Source organism: Populus alba, chromosome 12, assembly GCF_005239225.2.
Source record: "Populus alba chromosome 12, ASM523922v2, whole genome shotgun sequence".
Taxonomy (NCBI): Eukaryota; Viridiplantae; Streptophyta; class Magnoliopsida; order Malpighiales; family Salicaceae; genus Populus; species Populus alba.
In genome coordinates this window covers 5,172,611-5,191,550 of record NC_133295.1, presented here as the reverse complement: position 1 = coordinate 5,191,550, position 18,940 = coordinate 5,172,611, and the positions used below count along the sequence as shown (strand labels likewise).

Below are 18,940 nucleotides of genomic sequence, written 5' to 3'. Positions count from 1 at the left end.
CTTGTGTTTATATAGACTGATGAATTTACTAATAGAACTTTATTGTTGGTGATTATGTTGGTCAATCCATTGATGATACACACTCTATTACTAACAATTAGTTCATCAATGATCCATCAATAAATATTATCAATGGATTGGTTGACAAGAAAATGGTCGACATCATTTGTTTATGTGAATATTTTGTTGGTGTTTCTGTCAATATATAAATCATCTAATGAACAACTCACAAACTTGAAATCCCAGATGAGACACTTAATAACGATAAGTTTCCATCGGGAAATCCATTGGTGATTTTATCTAATGGAATTACAACTAATACACCGATGAAAGTCAATTTTATGGTCATGATATAGAAGACTTTTACATAAGTAACAATAAAAAGATTAAAAGAATTCTAAAATGTTTGAAGAATCTAGAAAAAATACCATTATGATAATAAAAATAACTAATAAAAAAACCATAGCATATATTAAAATATAATAAAAAAATAACATGAGGAGATTATGATCCTTATTAAAATTATAGAAAATGTTTATGTTGGAAGAAGTTGGTTTTAAGGGAGAGAGGGTGAGATTTATGATCCTTTTTAAAATAGAAAATGTTTATGTTGGGGATGTTGGTTTTGAAAGAGAGAGAGATTAAGAAAAAGATGTAAATGTGGAAGTGTCATGGAATCACTCACCCTCAAAGATAAAAGATTAAACATTCTTTAGTATAACCTTAAGAAATGAAAGTATTACAACTTAAGTCTATTTTGAGTAGGATTGTTTATGTCAATGTGTATTTCTAATAAAAAATAACTTACAACCATTTAGTTAATAAAATTTTGATTCTATATCATTGACAATAATAATCAAATCTTTAAACTTAATTAAATTACTATTACTAGGTAAAACTTTGAGAATGACTATATATATATATATTATTTTGATTTCAAAAAGTAAAAAAAAAAATATTAATTGATTTATCAGTTTATACCAACTGAATTAATCTTTCTGTAAAATTGAAAAACAGAAGTAAGAGTGAAAAAAAGGGGTCTAGAACCTAGCTACTTATTTCGTAATTAACTTCTAAAGAGTATTACTGCATTTTGCTTCTTCTTCTTCTTCTTCTTTAAAAAAAAAAGATTACTGCATTTTGTTGTTGTCGCATATATATATATATATATATATATATATATATATATATATATATATATATATATATATATATATATATTCGGTCTCTTACCATAAAGATTCACAGATACTAAGCAAAATGAATACATTAAACCAATTATATAATAAAAACAAGAACTTGGATCCTCCTCCACTATCTATAAAGGATGGAATATGTTTTCATGTAGATGCGGCTAGCGTGGTTTTAACGCCTATCTAAGCTCCTGAAGCATAAACAGTCACCAAGTCTTTAAAGTGAGATATCAGTCTGTTTTCCTTCTTTTTTCTTGATAGGAAGATACTTTCTCTGAGAAGACATACTCACTTCCCTGTTTTTGCACCATATCTGGTATTCCACCCAGAAAGGGAAAGCACAAAATTCCAACAGTCCAAAAATGGCAAGAGTGGGATATATGCCAAAGCCATCCAATCCCTTCATCTACCCCTCTTTTCCTCCTTTAATCTTAAGGTTTCGAGCCTCAAAGCAATTGGAAAAACTGCTTCAAACAATAATGTTATTGAATTAGCTAGCATAGGAAATAGAGATGGACATCGATGTACCAGTTGTTTTAGATTTTTTCCAAATAAACCCGATCCCATATTACAGACGAGGAAAGGATTATCTAGGGTGCTAACAAGTACTATAGGATCTTTATTTATTTATTTATTCTGGTTCATGAATAGTTAAGAACTATTGTTTTTAAAGCATAACAACCCGCACCACCCCATCTTACTAGTTGTATGTTGACAGGTGGTGGGATTGGGAACGAGAACTAGTAATGATATTGATGATAAGGGTAAGGGATTTTTGTTGAGGGATGCTTTAAATCACTACTTTGCTCCCCCCCTCCATGTTTCTTGGCAAGTTCCAAATGGAGGATGATAGTTCCTGACATTAAAGCCAAAATATTTTGTCTTTATGTCTCTTTGAAAACTTGTGGGCAAGGGAAGATGCTAGCTAGGAGGATAATTATTGTAGTTACATAGTAAGAACTTATTTCTTTATCTGTTACTAATTGGTTTCTTAGAGTAAAGCTGATGGTTCCTATTAAAAAAAAATAAAGAAAGAATAAAGTTGATGACTTGTATAGTTAGTTTGAATTGGACCAGGACTAGATTATACATATTCACATATATAAATTTTTCAAATTGGAAGAAGAAATGAATAATCACCTCCCTGATAGGTGATTCTCATAACTTTATCCAGGTGATCACAGCATTAAATATACATGTAATGAAATTCTGGCTCAATTTCAGCCACTATAAACATCAAGAGCGTGTTCCACAGTGTCACGCGCCCTAAATAGTTGTCATTGGACCACACTGTGGTCCAAGGTCTGATTTTTTTTTTTTTTTTTTGCTTCTCCCCATCTTGACTGGGAAGTGGCTTCGTATAAACCAAAGTGCAACTGCAATACCAATCTGAATTTAGCTTAATAAAGATTCACTCTCCAACAAAAGGTGATAAAAATGATTTGTTCTTAGATTTTACCTTTAACATACTAAAAAAAAAAGGATAAAAAAGACAAAAACTACATTACTGCTACTATTGTGATCAGTTAAGTGAATTTAGAGTTAAGTGCGGATTAGGTGATTCACATTCACTCTTTCTATTTGATATATCAGCTATGTCAAGGGTATTGATTATGGAACAAGAAATAATCTCACTTAAATGCAATACCTAGATGATATTCTCATTTTTGTTCGAAATGACTACAAATACCTAATCCATTTAAAGAGGATTTTGAGACGGTTTGAGCTAGCATTGAGGTTGCAAGTAAACTTCTACAAAAGTTCTTTGATAGAAATAAACATGGGTGATGGATTTACAACCAGTATGGCAAGTGCAATCTTTTATAGATGGGATACACTTCTTGTTAGTTATCTAGGCCTTCCTTTGGAAGCCAACCCCAAAACGATATCAACCTAAAAACCAGTGATCTCTCGAATCTGTGCAAGGCTAGGATTGTAGAGAGGAAGGTTATTGAGAATGGTTGACTGTGTATGTTTGATTAAAATTATGATGAATTAATCACCCATATATTATATATCCATCTTTTTTATGCCAAGGGTGTAGTTCAAATGATAACTTTCATCCAAAGAATATTTCTATGGGTTGGAGTCTCTAATGCAAAGAAAATTTATAAGGTATCATGGAGTGTAGTCGTGAGAAGAAAAAAGGAAAAAAAAGAAAAAAAAAAGGCTTGGGTGTGGGATCTTTAAGGTGAAAACAAAGCTTTGTTGTTTAAATGATTATAAAGACTAGAAGATCAGAATAAGAGAGGATGGAAAGGCTTTATAAACAAGAAGTATCAACATGTTTATACAAGTGGGCTTCTTGTTTCTACCTACCATTATTATAACACCTATCACACCTTGAATTGTATGTATTCTTTCATTAATTATGATAATCTAATTTCAACAACTTTAATAAATAGTTGTCACTACAAAGTAAAAAATAGGAAACATATTTATTTTTGAACAAGTTGCTGGTCAATAAATAGCGTTCTAAGACCTTTATTTTCTCAACTGCATGTATTCTCTCGCAACTATGCCAATATAAAAGACAACAAATAAGGGTGAATTTATAAATTGCTTGTATAGTGGGAAAAGGATTCAAATTAATTTTATTGCTACTAATGTTGTTAGTAATATAGTGGATTATTTTTTTCCACTCCTTAGGAAAGCTATATATGAAAGAAGCAGGTTGAATATTACACATCATATAACCATTGTTATTAGTCGTGTCTTGGGGTGGACTTCTCTTTAAAGTGATGGCTCTAGATATTTTGACATTTTGCCGTACAAAGACTAATTTGTCCACATCTACTTTAGTTATCTGCGTGCAAGCCACTTGATAAGTTCAAAGACATGTACACATCTTCAGTTCCATTGTAGTGGGTCACACTATATTGACACGATGAGTAAATAAGATATGAATCATAACAACTTGCCTAAATGATCTAAGCTTTTACAGCCATTCCATGAGGATTTTGACCTGTAAATAATCTTCTAAGATTTGCTGAAAATCCCAGCGCACATGGTATCTCAAAATAAAGCTGAGTGGATGTGAAATTAATTAGTTAGGTAGATAGATATCGCAGTACAATGATATTCTGAATCATTCAACCCATGTACTTGCTAACTACACTATTTTCTGTGCATTAATTCTGATTTTATTTATATTTTTCTTGCAATTATGGGATGGTAATGATCAACTTTTTGTTCTTAAAATAGTAATGGACAAAAAGACTCGAGTCCAAGTGTTGATTCTTAACTCGTCTTGTACATGTGTGTTTAGCGAGGTAGGTAGGTCTAAAATGAAGTGCCATTAGGGTTTTCTTCCTCTTATAATTATAACATAAGTACGATTAGGGTTGCTAGGAGGCGAGCATGGCTCGTCGTATCAAATGTTGAGCTCGTGAGAGACGGTTACTTGAATAGAGTACAAGAGACAGGCAGTCTATCTACCCTTGTAATTGTTTCAGTGGGCATGGTCCCTTTTCTTCCTATAAATCGAGGCTACTGGTGGTCTATAATAGGTCATCCCCAAAGCTCTCTCTCTCTCTCTCTCTCACTCCCTCTAGGCCATTATACACCTTTCCTTTTAAAGAAACTTTCTTTATGAATATTATAATCTCTTCTCATCAAGTCTATTTTCATCTACTCGGAGGTAAAATCAAATCATAAATATATATAAAAAAAAGAGTTCAGAATCCAATAGAACTGGGACTTGTGTGGAGAGGAGGCACTTGTGATGTTGTTGACAGAAGATAGAGAGCACAGATGATGTTTTGCAGTAGACTCTGCATCTCACTCCTTTGTGCTCTCTATGCTTCTGCCATCACCTTCAGCCCCGACCCCCAGTCCTCCCCCCTCCCCCCTCCTCCGCCTCCTCCGCCTCCTCCTCCTATTCCCCCTTTATTTCCTTGCTTGGTAGTTTTATTTTGCTTTGTTTCTTTGATATTTTCTCTAGTATGTTTGCAGCCAGGAAATCTGCAAGAGTAACGCAAGTGATACAGATCATGGAAAAGGGTTCTTGAGAATGTTCGAAGTAATTTCTCAGGGTAAGCGCAATAGCTAGGGACAACTAATTAAGCGACCATAAAAGAGGTATTTCTCATTTCTTTCATCCATTTTTTTTTCCCCTCGTTTTTACTTTGATAAAGAAATTTCTTAAATCATCTTCGTCAAAGGAATTAGCTAGTTTAGGCACGTGCACTCAGCCTTTGTGTTTGTTTTTACACTTTGCTGTACAGATGCAAGTCAGTGTTATAGTGGACTTTGGTTCATTATGTATTACAAATAATCTCTTGCTGTATAAATCTTTATGACAATTCTATATATAATTAATTTAATTATTTTTTTCATAATGAGTTCTCAGATGTTATAATTAAAGCGATTCCTAAATTATTGACATATGTTCAATAGCTAGGCAGCACGTACGTACTAGCTTTGTGGAAGAAGGGCCATCCAAATTATTGGTGGTTTCTTTCTTCTTCTTTTTTTTCCTTTTTTTTTTTGGGGATATTATTGTTGTTCGTCAAGGAATGTATAAGAAACCAGAACAAAGGGTATTAATTCCTGCGAAAACAGCACAAATTAGGCTCAAGCTTTTTTTAAGTGAGTTTGATATAAATTGTTTTGATCTTCAACCTCAAATTTTCTGTCTTGCTTAGAACTTGAATCAGTTTTTTTACTAATGTTTTCGGCTGGAGGAATCTGATCACTTATCTATTTAAGACTCTGACCGGATCCCTTCTTACATGCTATTGATATTACATATTTACACTTAAATCTGATAAATTAATTCTATTTATCAGGAGTATGAGTAAGCCTAAGAGCATGATTCTAAATAGTTAATATTCTCCATATTGATAGTAGTTAACTTTATTTTATTTGTGATTCTTATGGTATAGCATATTCTTTTTTCTTTCTACTTTTTTATTAATGTGGGTGTTTAGTCAGGTTGTGTGCACCTTAACTAATCCCGTGAACCTTGAAGTTAACGATCATGTAAACTTTCACTAGCCCTGAAATTTATAAGACTCGAACTGGTAATCTCTAAGGAGCAAATCTAGAACCTGACTGGTTGTGCTATACTCCTTAGAGTTTGGTATAACATATTCTTGATAAGGTTCTAGAAGTTTATTTTCAACTTTCAGGTATACTAGCTAGTATTATAATTTTATAAATTTCTTCATCTATCAAAAACTTTATTTTATTTTTTATTTTTTATTAAATGGGGAATAATATTTATCATAAATTTTAGAGGATGTTCAACAATTTAGCTGCGTTAATTATTCAATAAATCAAGTTTGTGGACTTTGGTTTGAATATTTCATTGTAGTTTACTGGTTGCAGACCTTCCACTAAATTTTCTTTGATTTCTGTTCAATCTTTTGGCAGTCAAATTTACTGATAATGGAAGATACCTATCCAAGTTCTTATTTTGCAAGCAATATGGAAATTGTTCTCAAATTTTCTTCATTATTTTCTTTAGAAACACCCAAGATTATTGAAGAAGAAGAGAAGAATCAAGGGGGGGTACAATTGATTGAGTCTTCATGTGTATTGTCATTCTGTCCAAACATGTGTGATCTCAATAAAATCATAGATATACCATGCATGTATCGAATCATCATGCTGTAGGAGCACACAAAAGCTTATAACTAAGTTTTGGTTGCCTGCAAATAAATTATTCGAATGCAAGGTTATATTGTCATTAAATTCAAATAACACAAATCGTTCATATTTCACTCGTCAAGAGTAATGTATAGCTCTATATCAATTAAATTGAAATATATTAATAAATGCTTGTTATAATGGTTTTCTTATAACATAGATACCCTATCTTTTAAGTTTTCATATTCATTATTTTTTTTATATCATAGACATACTTTGAACATGACTCGAGGGTAAACAACCGCTCCCAAGAGCAGAACTAGAGGGGAGAAGTCACCAACTCAAGATTACTGGTTGATTACATATTTAGATTTGAATTGAAAAATATAAGTGGTATGATTTGAACTAGAAATATTCTTTTTTTCTAGTTGATTTTGTTAAACTATTAGCTCACTTTCTTTTCATTATATTTTTAATATGATGAAATGCTCAGATATATTGCACAATTAGTATGCGTATTGCAATTTTATATTTTTATTGTTTTCTCATGGTCATTTTATTCATTAAATGTTAATGTGCTTTATTCAATCTTGATGAGAAAAATAATTATAATTATATCCTATTTCTGGAACTGGAACTACCTCTGCACAATATATAGTTTACATTCACAAATCAGGGGGGAAAACAAAAACTGGCAAGTGCTATTTTATCTCCCCAATGGAACTCAATGCTTTGAGAACATGCCTTGAGTTAAATAGGAGAAATCATAATAATCCTTTTTGTTTTGCATTGAATTACCAGATGAAACTGGAGCTGCTGATTGAGTTTTACTGGCTCCAATGGTTGTTCCACCATTAGCAGGGGCAACTTGTCCCATGTCACAAAAATCTGAAAAAAAAAAAAAAAAAAACAAATTGTAGGAATTTAATACAAAAACTTGACAGAAGAATATGAAAATTCATAGCCACCCTCTTCTCTTATACAAATGCAAAAATCAAGCACCGCCACATAAAACCACATAGAAATATTTATCTTAGAAACCTCTCTACTTCAAAATCACAACTCAAGCCTCTCTTCTCTTTATTTTCGTGCTCAGTCACTTTTAACTAATTAAAACCCATAATTCCTATTGTAATTTGTATACATACCCCACAAAAACCAATTTCAATATTTTTTTTCTCTTCAAAAGCAATTAATCCTAACCCATCGAAGCACTAAGCTTTCATGATTTTCAAGACCCCACATAGTATCCAGTTCACTAGAGTCTAGAATATCCAAGTTCTCTTAAAAGGAATTTTATTATTCACCCCCATGACCGAAACTCAAAACTTGATTTAGCTGAAAATGTATCTAACCCCATAAAAAAATAGCTTTTTTTCTTTATTTTCTTTTACATTTTTAAATTAAACACAACTTCCAACAAGAATCTAAAACTAGAGGACCCAAATTTAAAAAAAAAAAAAAAACAACCTCCCATTCTCCATGTATCCTTAAATCAAAAAAAAAAAAAAAACCAAATGAAAAAACCATTTCACAAATTAATCTTGAGGCTAAACAACCAACCTAGATTTGAACAAAGAGAGCTATCTTTCTCTTACCGTTTGATTTATGAGGAAACAAGAAAAATTAAAAATTAAAGAAAAATTAGAAATAGAGATAAAGAGTTTAAGCTACACAGATCAAAATAATAATAATAATAATAATAATAATAATAATAATAATAATAATAAACAAAGATGTGAAATGGATTTCAATCCATAATTTTTAATCAACTTATGTTGATTTTAATATATACAAAGGTAGTACTTTGGTTATTTTCTCATATTTAATTTTTTTTTAATTAAAATGCATATGGAATTTTTCAAAACTCCGTAGAAAAATGTAATTTTAACTAAATTATAGAATGCTAGGGGTAAGTTTTCTGAAATAAAAAAAAATAGAATATCTAAAAAATCTTTTTGTCCTTTTGTGATGATATGATTGAAAATGAAGTCCTTCCAAGCATTGCGAGATGGTGCCATCTAATTGAACCAAGTTTACATCTATAAAAGTTTTATTTCATTTTCGCCCATCTAATTGAATACGTCAATTGAATCCGACTCCGACACCCATGCATGCACTCAGACTAATGTACACAAATAAAAGACACCAAAAGGAGATGAAAAGATGCATAAAGAATGAACCCATAGGCAAAGTCTTGGCTATTGGCTGGAACCCAATTTTGATCCCCTTCGAGCCACAAAAAATATCCACATCAAAAGCTTTCACCCACAATGTAGCACTTTGTGCTTTGTGTGTGTGTTTGTGTATATATGTTACATTTTGTTAATTTTGATTCCTTGAGCTATCAAAATATTGAATCTCTTCACCTTTATTTTCTTTAATAAATTAATAAAATGAATTACAAAATTGTTTATAGATATGTAACAGTTTTAAGTTTACTGTGTTTTTATTTATGGGAGTATGTTAAATATTAATATAAAATTATTTGTATTTCACCATTGATTAGTTTCAAATTTTAAGTTGAAATTACTCTTTTGATATTATTTTTTATAAAATATTTTACATAAAAATCGATGACATAAAACATTATGTTGCCAACTTTTATCTAAACTTAGTTAATTTCTTGAAAAACATTTTTATGTAAAATATTTTGTGGAGCTGAAAATATTTCGAACACAATAATTCAATCATGTTATCATTCAAAAGTCTCAATCAATATCACCCTACCACCACTTCGTTACCACGACCTCCAACGTTATTTTTACTTGCTTTTAGGGCTTGTTTGAAATTGTTGTGCTTTAGTTGTTGTGTTGTGACGTCGTTCGCTGTTGTGCTATGAAGCAGAAGTAGTGTATGGTAATTAATTGCCAGGCTCTGCTTCCAAACGTATTATATATATATATATATATATATAGTACTGGCCAATAAGGAAAGGCCATGCGTCATTACAATGGGGTGAGTTTCTAATATGTCCTTAAATCTTTAATTGTGTCAATTTAATCCCTAAATACAGCATTTGTCTCCGGTATTTTTTTTTATCCAAACTAACAGAAAAGTCACATGAGTTACATGTGATAACTCATCTTACATGTTGCATGCATGTATTTTTTGTTTTTGTTAGAATAATTCTTAACATCAAAAACTAAAAATAAAAAAGTTAAATTGTGTAATAAAACACACACACACCATTTTATTAAAAGAAATTCAATGTAATCAACCATATAGAAAAAAAAAGTTTCGAAATTGAGTCAAGTAAAACACTAGAATATTTGATATATAGGTAATTTTTTAAAATAATTAATGAAAAAATCTGACATTTCAAGTAGAAAAAAAATGTTTTGCTTTTTAAAACAAAACAAAGTAAAATAACCCCCCCTATTTTCATAAGTAAAAATATAAAATAATTAAGTGATTTCTATTATTTTCTACTACACCCGCTCAAGTGATTTGTATTATTCTCTAACACAATAACTTTAGTTTCAGGAGAGGTCTCAAGATATGGTTTATATTATTCTCTAATACACACCCTCAAGTGAAAGCTCTTTAAGCTTGAAACTTGCACAAACTCACATTACATTGTGCTTAATTTTTATCAAATAAATGGGGAAAATAAGAGTTGAATTCGTGACCGCTTGGTTATCAAAACTCTAATATCATGTTAAAGAATTATCTCAACCCAATAACTTAAACTGTTAATTGAGGTCCCAAGATATTATTCTCTAACAAGAGACACATAATCTCCAAAAAATAAAATTCTCAATATAACTTGTAGTTTTAATTAGGAAAATATAGACGGATAGTTGCTTTGTTTCAAAAGCAAGGTCCTTTTAACGTAATATCATTTTTTTTCTTTCATTTTTTTTAGACCAGAATTAGAAAAAATACACATGAACTTTAAAAGAGCAATAATATCACAGAAACTTTCCTCTTAAATTATGCAAATTAAAGCTAATGACCTTTCAATTCATCTTTTTTGCATACTTTTTTTTTAGCTTTGTTATGTTTTTTTTTTCCTTTTAATTAATGTTTTGACATGAAACAAATATTTCCATTAAATCACTCTCATTGTATTAGCAGGGCCACGAGATGCTAATAATGGAGGTGCTAATTGTCAATTGATGCTGCTCAAGGTAATTAATTAGCCGTTGATGGAAGTGGTTGAAGCTGCCGATAAAAATTGAATGTTACAGTGGCTGGGACAAATGTTGGCAGTGATTGATCAACCATAGAGGTCTACAATTACGCATGAATTTTCATAAAGAAAATTTCAATAAATGAACTCTTTTTAAAAAAGAAGAAGAAGAAAAACTGGCAAATAATTAATGGGTAACTTTTACTTATAAGAAGAAAATGATTGTACAATTTTATATATTTATAAATTTTTTAAAATTAAAATCAATAAATAATATTCAATGTTATAAACAGAGTCGTTTCTTGCAATATTTCTTTTGTGTTTAACATATTTTTAATTTTTTTAAAACATAAACAAAATCCGGTTTATTTGAATGTTTTATTAAAAAAAATTTGTTTAGCTTCCAAAATTCTAAATAATCGGTTGTTTATCAGTTTATCATATTCTTAAATCAAACAAATTTTAATAGCATGTTTAAAATAAAATCATGTACGTTAACTTAAATTAAATTTCACTTATAATTTTGATTCAATTAATAATTTATTTTAATTTTTATTCTTAAAATTTTCAAAACTATTTAAAGAACTCCGTATCTGGAGTTTATATATATATATATGGAACTTGTGTTGGTGAGCATTAAAAGAGATAAGAATACCATTTTTACTCTAGGGTTTTTTGCCGCCGACAATTCCTTGGGCTTCTTGAAGCATGGATGGGGCCGCCTGTAATGTCATTCGTCAACTAGAGAGGCAATCATATCTGATTGGCTAAGATAAAGAGCGACGTTATCTTCGTAAGGAAATTATACCAAAGGGGAAAGATTCCCCTCAGATGGAAGAACTTTCTTTCAATTTCTACAGTCACAGAGAGAGAGAGAGAGAGAGAGAGAGAGAGAGAGAGAGAGTCCAAACTTTTCCCACTCTGAACCTTTCATCTAAAGGTGGCTGCTGTGCAGTGTGATGTGAAAGATGAGAGGATAAAACAAATCAAGAGCCCACCAATGCCGTATCACTTTGTACCATTTGTTACATCCCTACCTTTACATGGTTAGGAAAAAAAGAGATTTATATCGTCAAATATCTCTTTTTTACTCTCTTTTTTCCTTTGAACACAACGTGAACTCTTTTGGGTACAAAAGCATTTCATTATTGTATTTGTAAACAAATTATAAAAAAATGAGTTATTTGGTTAGCATAGATTGAATCAAAATCATAACCATAATTATAACTAAATTTTAATTTTGTTAATTTGTGAAGAGATTCTGCAATGTAGTATATATTAACATAGTTATTAAACCTGACCCAGCAAATTAACTTGGGATCAGGTCGACATAATGGCTGGATCGGTCCAGGTAATGTAAAAGATCGGGATGAGCAAAAATCAGGTTGACCCGTGACATGAATAACCTGACAAAACCTAGTTGAAAATTTAGTTTTCAAATGTATTTTTTTTAATTAGCATTATTTTATTCTTGAAATCTTACAGTTTTGCATTATTTTTTATAGAGTAACAAGCAAGATTGATGTATGAATTTATATATAACTCATTGTCCTCATGAACTGCTATCTAGATCTCTGTTTGGAGCAATAATAAACACAAATATTCATATTGACAAGCACTTGCAAATTATCAATTATCATTATTTTCCACTTCGGTTGAAAACCCATTTTCTTATACAAAGTTACATATGACAGAATAGAATATATAGGTCAATGCATGCATATAATGCACCAAAATAATGCAACATTAAAACCTAAGAAAAAGCAATTCCTTATCATTTATATATATATGTTGATCTATGTATATATTAAAATTTTTGTGAGGATAAAAAATAATTTTTATTTGTTGTACTTCCACCATGCTTTTCATTAAAAAAAAAATGAGTGGCATACATGTAATAAATATTAATAATTTATAATATATATAGTTTATATTAATATAAATTATTTTTTAATTTTTTTATATGAAATAATAAAACTTAATTTTTTTAAAAAAATAATCCAGGTTATTTCAAGTTGACCCGAGTCAACTTGTATACCCGGAATATTTGGCTTCTTTATTGGGTCAATCCCTGAATCGGAACAGATAACTATGTATATTAGCCTTCAACAAAACAATATGCTGTAAAAATGGTAGCTCATTCTGAACTTTGTTTGCAGAAAATATTCGATAGCATTCAATAAAGGTAAGACCAGCAAGCTAGCTGTTTTAACGATCAGAAGCTGCAAGTGATTATGTAGAGCAGTAGCCAATATATACTGTGGATCAAAAACCAATCACGTTACTCTGACAATCAATATATATATATATATATATAGCAGTGAGATTCACAGCAACCAATTAGATCATTTTGATTCATAGTTTGAAGGGCTGTTTGGAGTTGAGATCGAAAAACGGACACGCATTTATTAGTGGTCCACTTGAGAATGGTGTTTTTAATACTTTTTTCTTCCAATCTAATTTCAAAGACAGTAAACATTGAAAAAATATAAAAAAATTTTAAATACAAATTATATATACTAATAGATTTTAAATTTTACAATTAAAAAAATATATATTATTTCACCCGGGTTATTTGGGTTTTGCCCAAGTTTTACCTAGATCGCTCGAATCACAAGTTGACCCGCTGGATCGAATCGAATTTGACCAGATCATTGTACCAGCCAATCTTTTGATAAATTCGAATTGGTCCAGCTCTTGAATTCCGAATCGATCCATTAAGCCGATCCGAGTTTAATAGCTATTAACGTAAATCTCTAAAATTACTTGTTTCAGTAATCTTTTATAAAGATATAACCAAAAGCTATATAATTAAACATTTATGACTTTTCTACATTATTTTATCCAACGAAGTCTTCATAACATGCATTACATATTCACGATTAGAACTTGAATATTTCCATGGTCTAGTTTAGGAAGAAGGCCAAGATTGCATTTCATGTACCTTGAATTCCTTGTTTAATTTGATGTTTGGATATAAATAATAATCATATTTAGTGCAAGATGAAATTTTAATTTTTTTTTTATTTTAAATCAATTTTTTTTCTTGATCATTTTATTTATTAATATCAAAAATAAAATTTAATAATTAAAAAAATATATATTATTTTAATATATTTTCAAATAAAAAAAAAACTCTAAAAGCAATATTAATCAGTCTATCATCCATAGTTTTGAAACCTGACCCGGCCCGACAGATCGACCCGGGGCTGGAACCGGGTCGGGTTGAAAAAAAATAGAAAAAAAAAACTCAGTATAACCCAACTAGTTGACCCAGCGACCCGGTTTCAACCTGTTTACCTTTGTTTTTTATTAAAACGATGTCGTTTTGATTTTTAAAAAAAAAAAATGGCTGAATAACCCGGTGACCTAGTTAAAACCCAAAATTCAGATCTTGGACCAGGCTGGCCACCAAGCCGAGTCTAAAAACTATGCTATCATCCCTTAATTCTCCTTCTGTCAACAACAGGACAATTTAGCATTCTTTTAGCTGCAAGAAATCGAGGGTTGATGGACCTCATGTAGGGAAGAGCTCCTTTTGGCTAGTGGTTAGCATAGCTCGTTGGCCCACCATCATGTGCGTGTCCTTGCGAGGTTTGCTGGGCAGCGTGCAAGTATCGGATGAGGGGGCAACGGATTCTCCAAAATTTCCAAGAGACTTTAATCCCTAAACTTTAGGTATATTTTCATATTAGACCCTTACAATTCTTACAGGACCTCCACAATTTCAATATAATTCATAATATTCCCTTACGCCCAACCCCTTGCCCTAGTGTGACTGACACTTAATCTTGATTTTTCTTCCGATGATCCTGCTCATTATCAGCAATAACTAGTCTTGGTGCTCGAGTTTAGCCAGGGAGCCAAACTACTTTCTTTTAAGGCAAAAAAAAAAATTGATGTTTAACTACTAAGCAAGTGTGTTTTTTTCTAAAAAATATATATACGAACTTCCATCATAAATTTGTTTGGATTGAATAAACTGAAATTCAATTTGGATTCTAATTGGAATAATTTCATGTTTTTAATAGCCAATTTTGTCTTTAACTCAAGAATTTGAAAATTCATATGGCATTTTGTAAAAAAAAAACACAAAAATGAGAGGGCTTATCCAATTTTTCCAATTGCAATATGTTTTCTATACCACCTCACCATCATTGTTTTTGCCAATTTAGGAGTTGGTTGACTTAATTGGAGTGTCTAGTTCCCTAATTTTAGGGTCGTTATGTGTTTGTTGTTATCCTTTATATTATAACCCAAATTTTGACTTCTTTTGTCAATTTTTTTCAAAAAAATTCTAGAAATAGCAAAAAAAAAAAAAAAACACAAATTCTAAAAAATATATTTTTGATATATTTATATCATTTTCAGCATTGTTTCAAAAGAATTTAAAATTTAGAAAAAAAATCAACTCATCCATTTAAAAATCATTGATTAATTTTTCTTAACGAATCGACATTGCCGGAAAATATTCTCTTATCAGCATAACATCAGCATTGCAAAAAGTCAAACAACTTACATGGGGTTATTTCTTTGTTAAAACCCCTATGTTTATCTAATGCCTCTTGCTCCATTGTTTTTTGTTATGATCCTCCATAATCTATACTTCTATGAAATTATTTTCTCTATCAATGCAAGCCTTGACGAGCTTTTCTTTGTATTCAACAAGTTCGATATCTTTGTTATCATTGCCCTCAAAGGCTGGTAGGGGAAGTGGAAACAAACAATGACTCTTTATTTTTATATCAAATGTAGAGATATTTTTCTTCCAAGTGAGCTAATGAAGTGAGTCATTCATGGATATTTCTGTCATGTGATGAAGAGACTCTTCATAAGGTAACTTCACATCATCCAACAACTTTCATTTTCAAGTTGTTGATTCAAACAACTCGATTTTAATGTAATGATACATATAAAATTATTTATCATATGAGCAAAACTTGGGCTTCAAAAATCTCATAATCTTGTAATATAAAGGCTTTGACCTTTCAATCATTATGCCAAATTCTATATTATCATATCATGTTTTAGGAATTGGGATCTTTTACCATTGTTTAATAGAAGGGTTACACACATAATAATATGGTCCATTGTGTGCATGGCAAAGTAAAACTCCTTGATCTATTGATGACACAATTTATATGTGGTCAAAAAGAAAATCAAATGATATTTTAGGATGGTTCTCCAAAGTGTCAATCCAAACAAAAGAAACATGATATTCATTCATAATCATAATTTGGATAAGAAAACAAGAGACAATGTTAGTTCTTTAGATGTGTAGCTCTGTGCAAGTAGACTTATAGGTTAACTTGTTGTATTCATTAGAAAAAAACCTGCATTCCCCACATTCTCTTTTAATGAACATGTCAGAACTTTATAGATTGTGTTCCGGCATAGGTCACAAGCTATAACGCCCCACACTTTCATATACGTTTATAGTTACTTTCCTACGATTTGATATGTAAAAATACGAGTAATTTTTTTTACTCAGTTTTCATATAAATTTCCACCAAAAATTTGGCAGTCTCTCTTATATTGGGAAGTCCCAAGTTATCGACATATATCTATTTACACTTATAATATCTCACATCTCATAACTTAATCACGACCCAATCATCCTGAGTCTCAATCCCACAAATATCATTATCATCACAACCACAATATTTATAACATACATTGAACAACAAATATCATTATAGAGAAATAAATGAGATAAACACGCATACATGGAACATGATAATATGAATTTCAGAGTTAAGTTCATTTATTCAAGTTTAAACATCAGTTATACCAATTAAGTTATATGAAAGTTGTAATATTACAAAATATAAGGATATACTCCTTAGAACTAAATAACAAAAAGTGAACAAAAGCTAGGATCTACTCCTGTCGTACATGCGATGGTCCTGAAACAAAATACATATTATTTAAACATGAATATCAAAATAAATATAGTAACACAAATATCCAACAATTTAAAAAGGCAAACATGTATTCATATTCTATTCACTTCTTCCTTTTTGTTTTCATTGGAACTCTTTCTCATTCAACTACTAAAACCATTTCATTTTCCATTTTCAATTTCCATTCAAGATTCTATAAGATCAACCATAATTATTTCTGCCTAATACATTGTTGATATCAATTTCACCGATATAATCATCCCCTTGTAGGCAACATCGATGCATAGCGATCCCCTTATCTAGGACCCTAACATACATTAAATGCATGTTTGTCAATGCATGATGATCCCTTTACTTGGGATCGTAACATACACCAAATGTATGCTAGCCGATACATGGTGATCCCCTTACCCGAGATCCTAACATACATTATATATATGCTAGTCCATGCCTTATAGGCATTGATGCATGATGATCCCCTTACTCGAGATCCTAATATACATTAAATGTATGCCAGTCTATGCCAATTTCACTCATTAATATCGTCATTTTTTGTCTGACCATAGTTATCATTACAAATTTCCATTTCAAACATGTCTTGTTTCTTTTGTAAACTAAAATGTAATATCACATGTTCTCTAAAGGGAAAGGACTCAATTTTCACCCTTAACGCATCTAAATTTGCTTTAGCGATTTTTCAAATCTGCCAGCAGAAGTCACATTCTTTTTGTAAACGTTTTTTTGACACGACACGAAAAATACAATATAAACTCAGATCATAAACTCATATCGTAAAATTGTAAAATCGTAAGTAACTTTTTTAAAATAATTATATATTGATAATTATAGTCAAGAAATTAAATTACATTAAAATCTGATAAAATAAGTCAACAATATTATAATCAATTAGTGATCTAAATAAAATGAGAAAGATAGATAATATGAATTAATAAATTAATAACATGAAGAAATAAAAAGTCTTATAACAAAATTTCTCAATACAGGGGAATCACTAAAATATAAGAGGCACATATAAACCTAGTGACAGCTAATGAGTTTAAATTAGTAATTAGCTAATATAAATTCAATAATAAAATAAACCCCTAAACAATGTCTAATGCGCTAGAAAAAAAATCAAATTAAAAATAATTATTTAAAATTAAATGAATAAAAAAAATAGAATATTAAAAAAAAGTCTTCATGTTAAAATTCATCCATGCAACATGAATTTTTAATTTTTGTATATTCTTGGCAGATTTGAGTTCTGATTTCAAACAAGTCGTTCTCTCATGATTTCAAACATGTCGTTTTCTCTCGTTTAGATGAATTATTAGGCCTACGATATATAGTTGAAAAGATTCAAATATCTAGTTTCTATCCCAACTTTAATAGAAGCAAAATTCCACAAGTAGCTTTAAATATGTCCCAAACAATACAAGAATGTATTGTTTGACATATTTAACAATATTAGTTTACTAAATTTGACCCTATAAAATATTATGTACCCTAACTTCATTTAATCAAAAAAATTTACCACAATATATTTCAATGTATCTAATATTTCCCTATAAAATTTTAGCTTTATCCAATATATGGTTTAAAAAATATGTTCAATCTCGCAAAACTAGTTAGCAGACATTTTAAGGCCAATTTAAACTTGACTTGGTTCATATCACAAATTTAGTAAACTTGTAAAATCGGACTAAATTTACCGATTTTGCATGAGTAAAGTCTGATTTTATTGGTTTCGAGTTTTTAGTTCAATTTAGCATGTTAGATACATGTTGACTAGTAAAATCTTACAATTTTACGAATTAACTCGTGATTTTAACAACCTTAACAGGAATGTTGTACTTTGTTACCATGTTAAAACTAGCAACTCTAGCAACTCTGACGTTGGTAGATTTACAATTTGCTTAGATTTCTACTTTATTTTTTTATCGACCATGAAAATATTTTTAGTGAAAATAAATAGATTTGGATGTATTTTTTTTTTAAAATTGAAAAATATTTAAGGATATTGTTAATGAAAAGTATCCTTTATTGCTCAAATAAAAATACAAATTATGATAAATTGTTTCTCAAAAGAAATTTAATTTTCCTCCTTTACATGCCCC

General features: G+C 30.2%; 1 long non-coding RNA gene across 1 annotated transcript; it reads left to right on the top strand.

The window, feature by feature from the left end:
* The first annotated feature begins 4,470 nt into the window (after positions 1–4,470).
* LOC140954337 (uncharacterized) lies at positions 4,471–7,333 on the top strand. Its single transcript, XR_012167500.1, has 2 exons — positions 4,471–5,273; positions 7,055–7,333. It is a non-coding gene; the product is annotated as an uncharacterized lncRNA (long non-coding RNA).
* Positions 7,334–18,940: the final 11,607 nt, after the last annotated feature.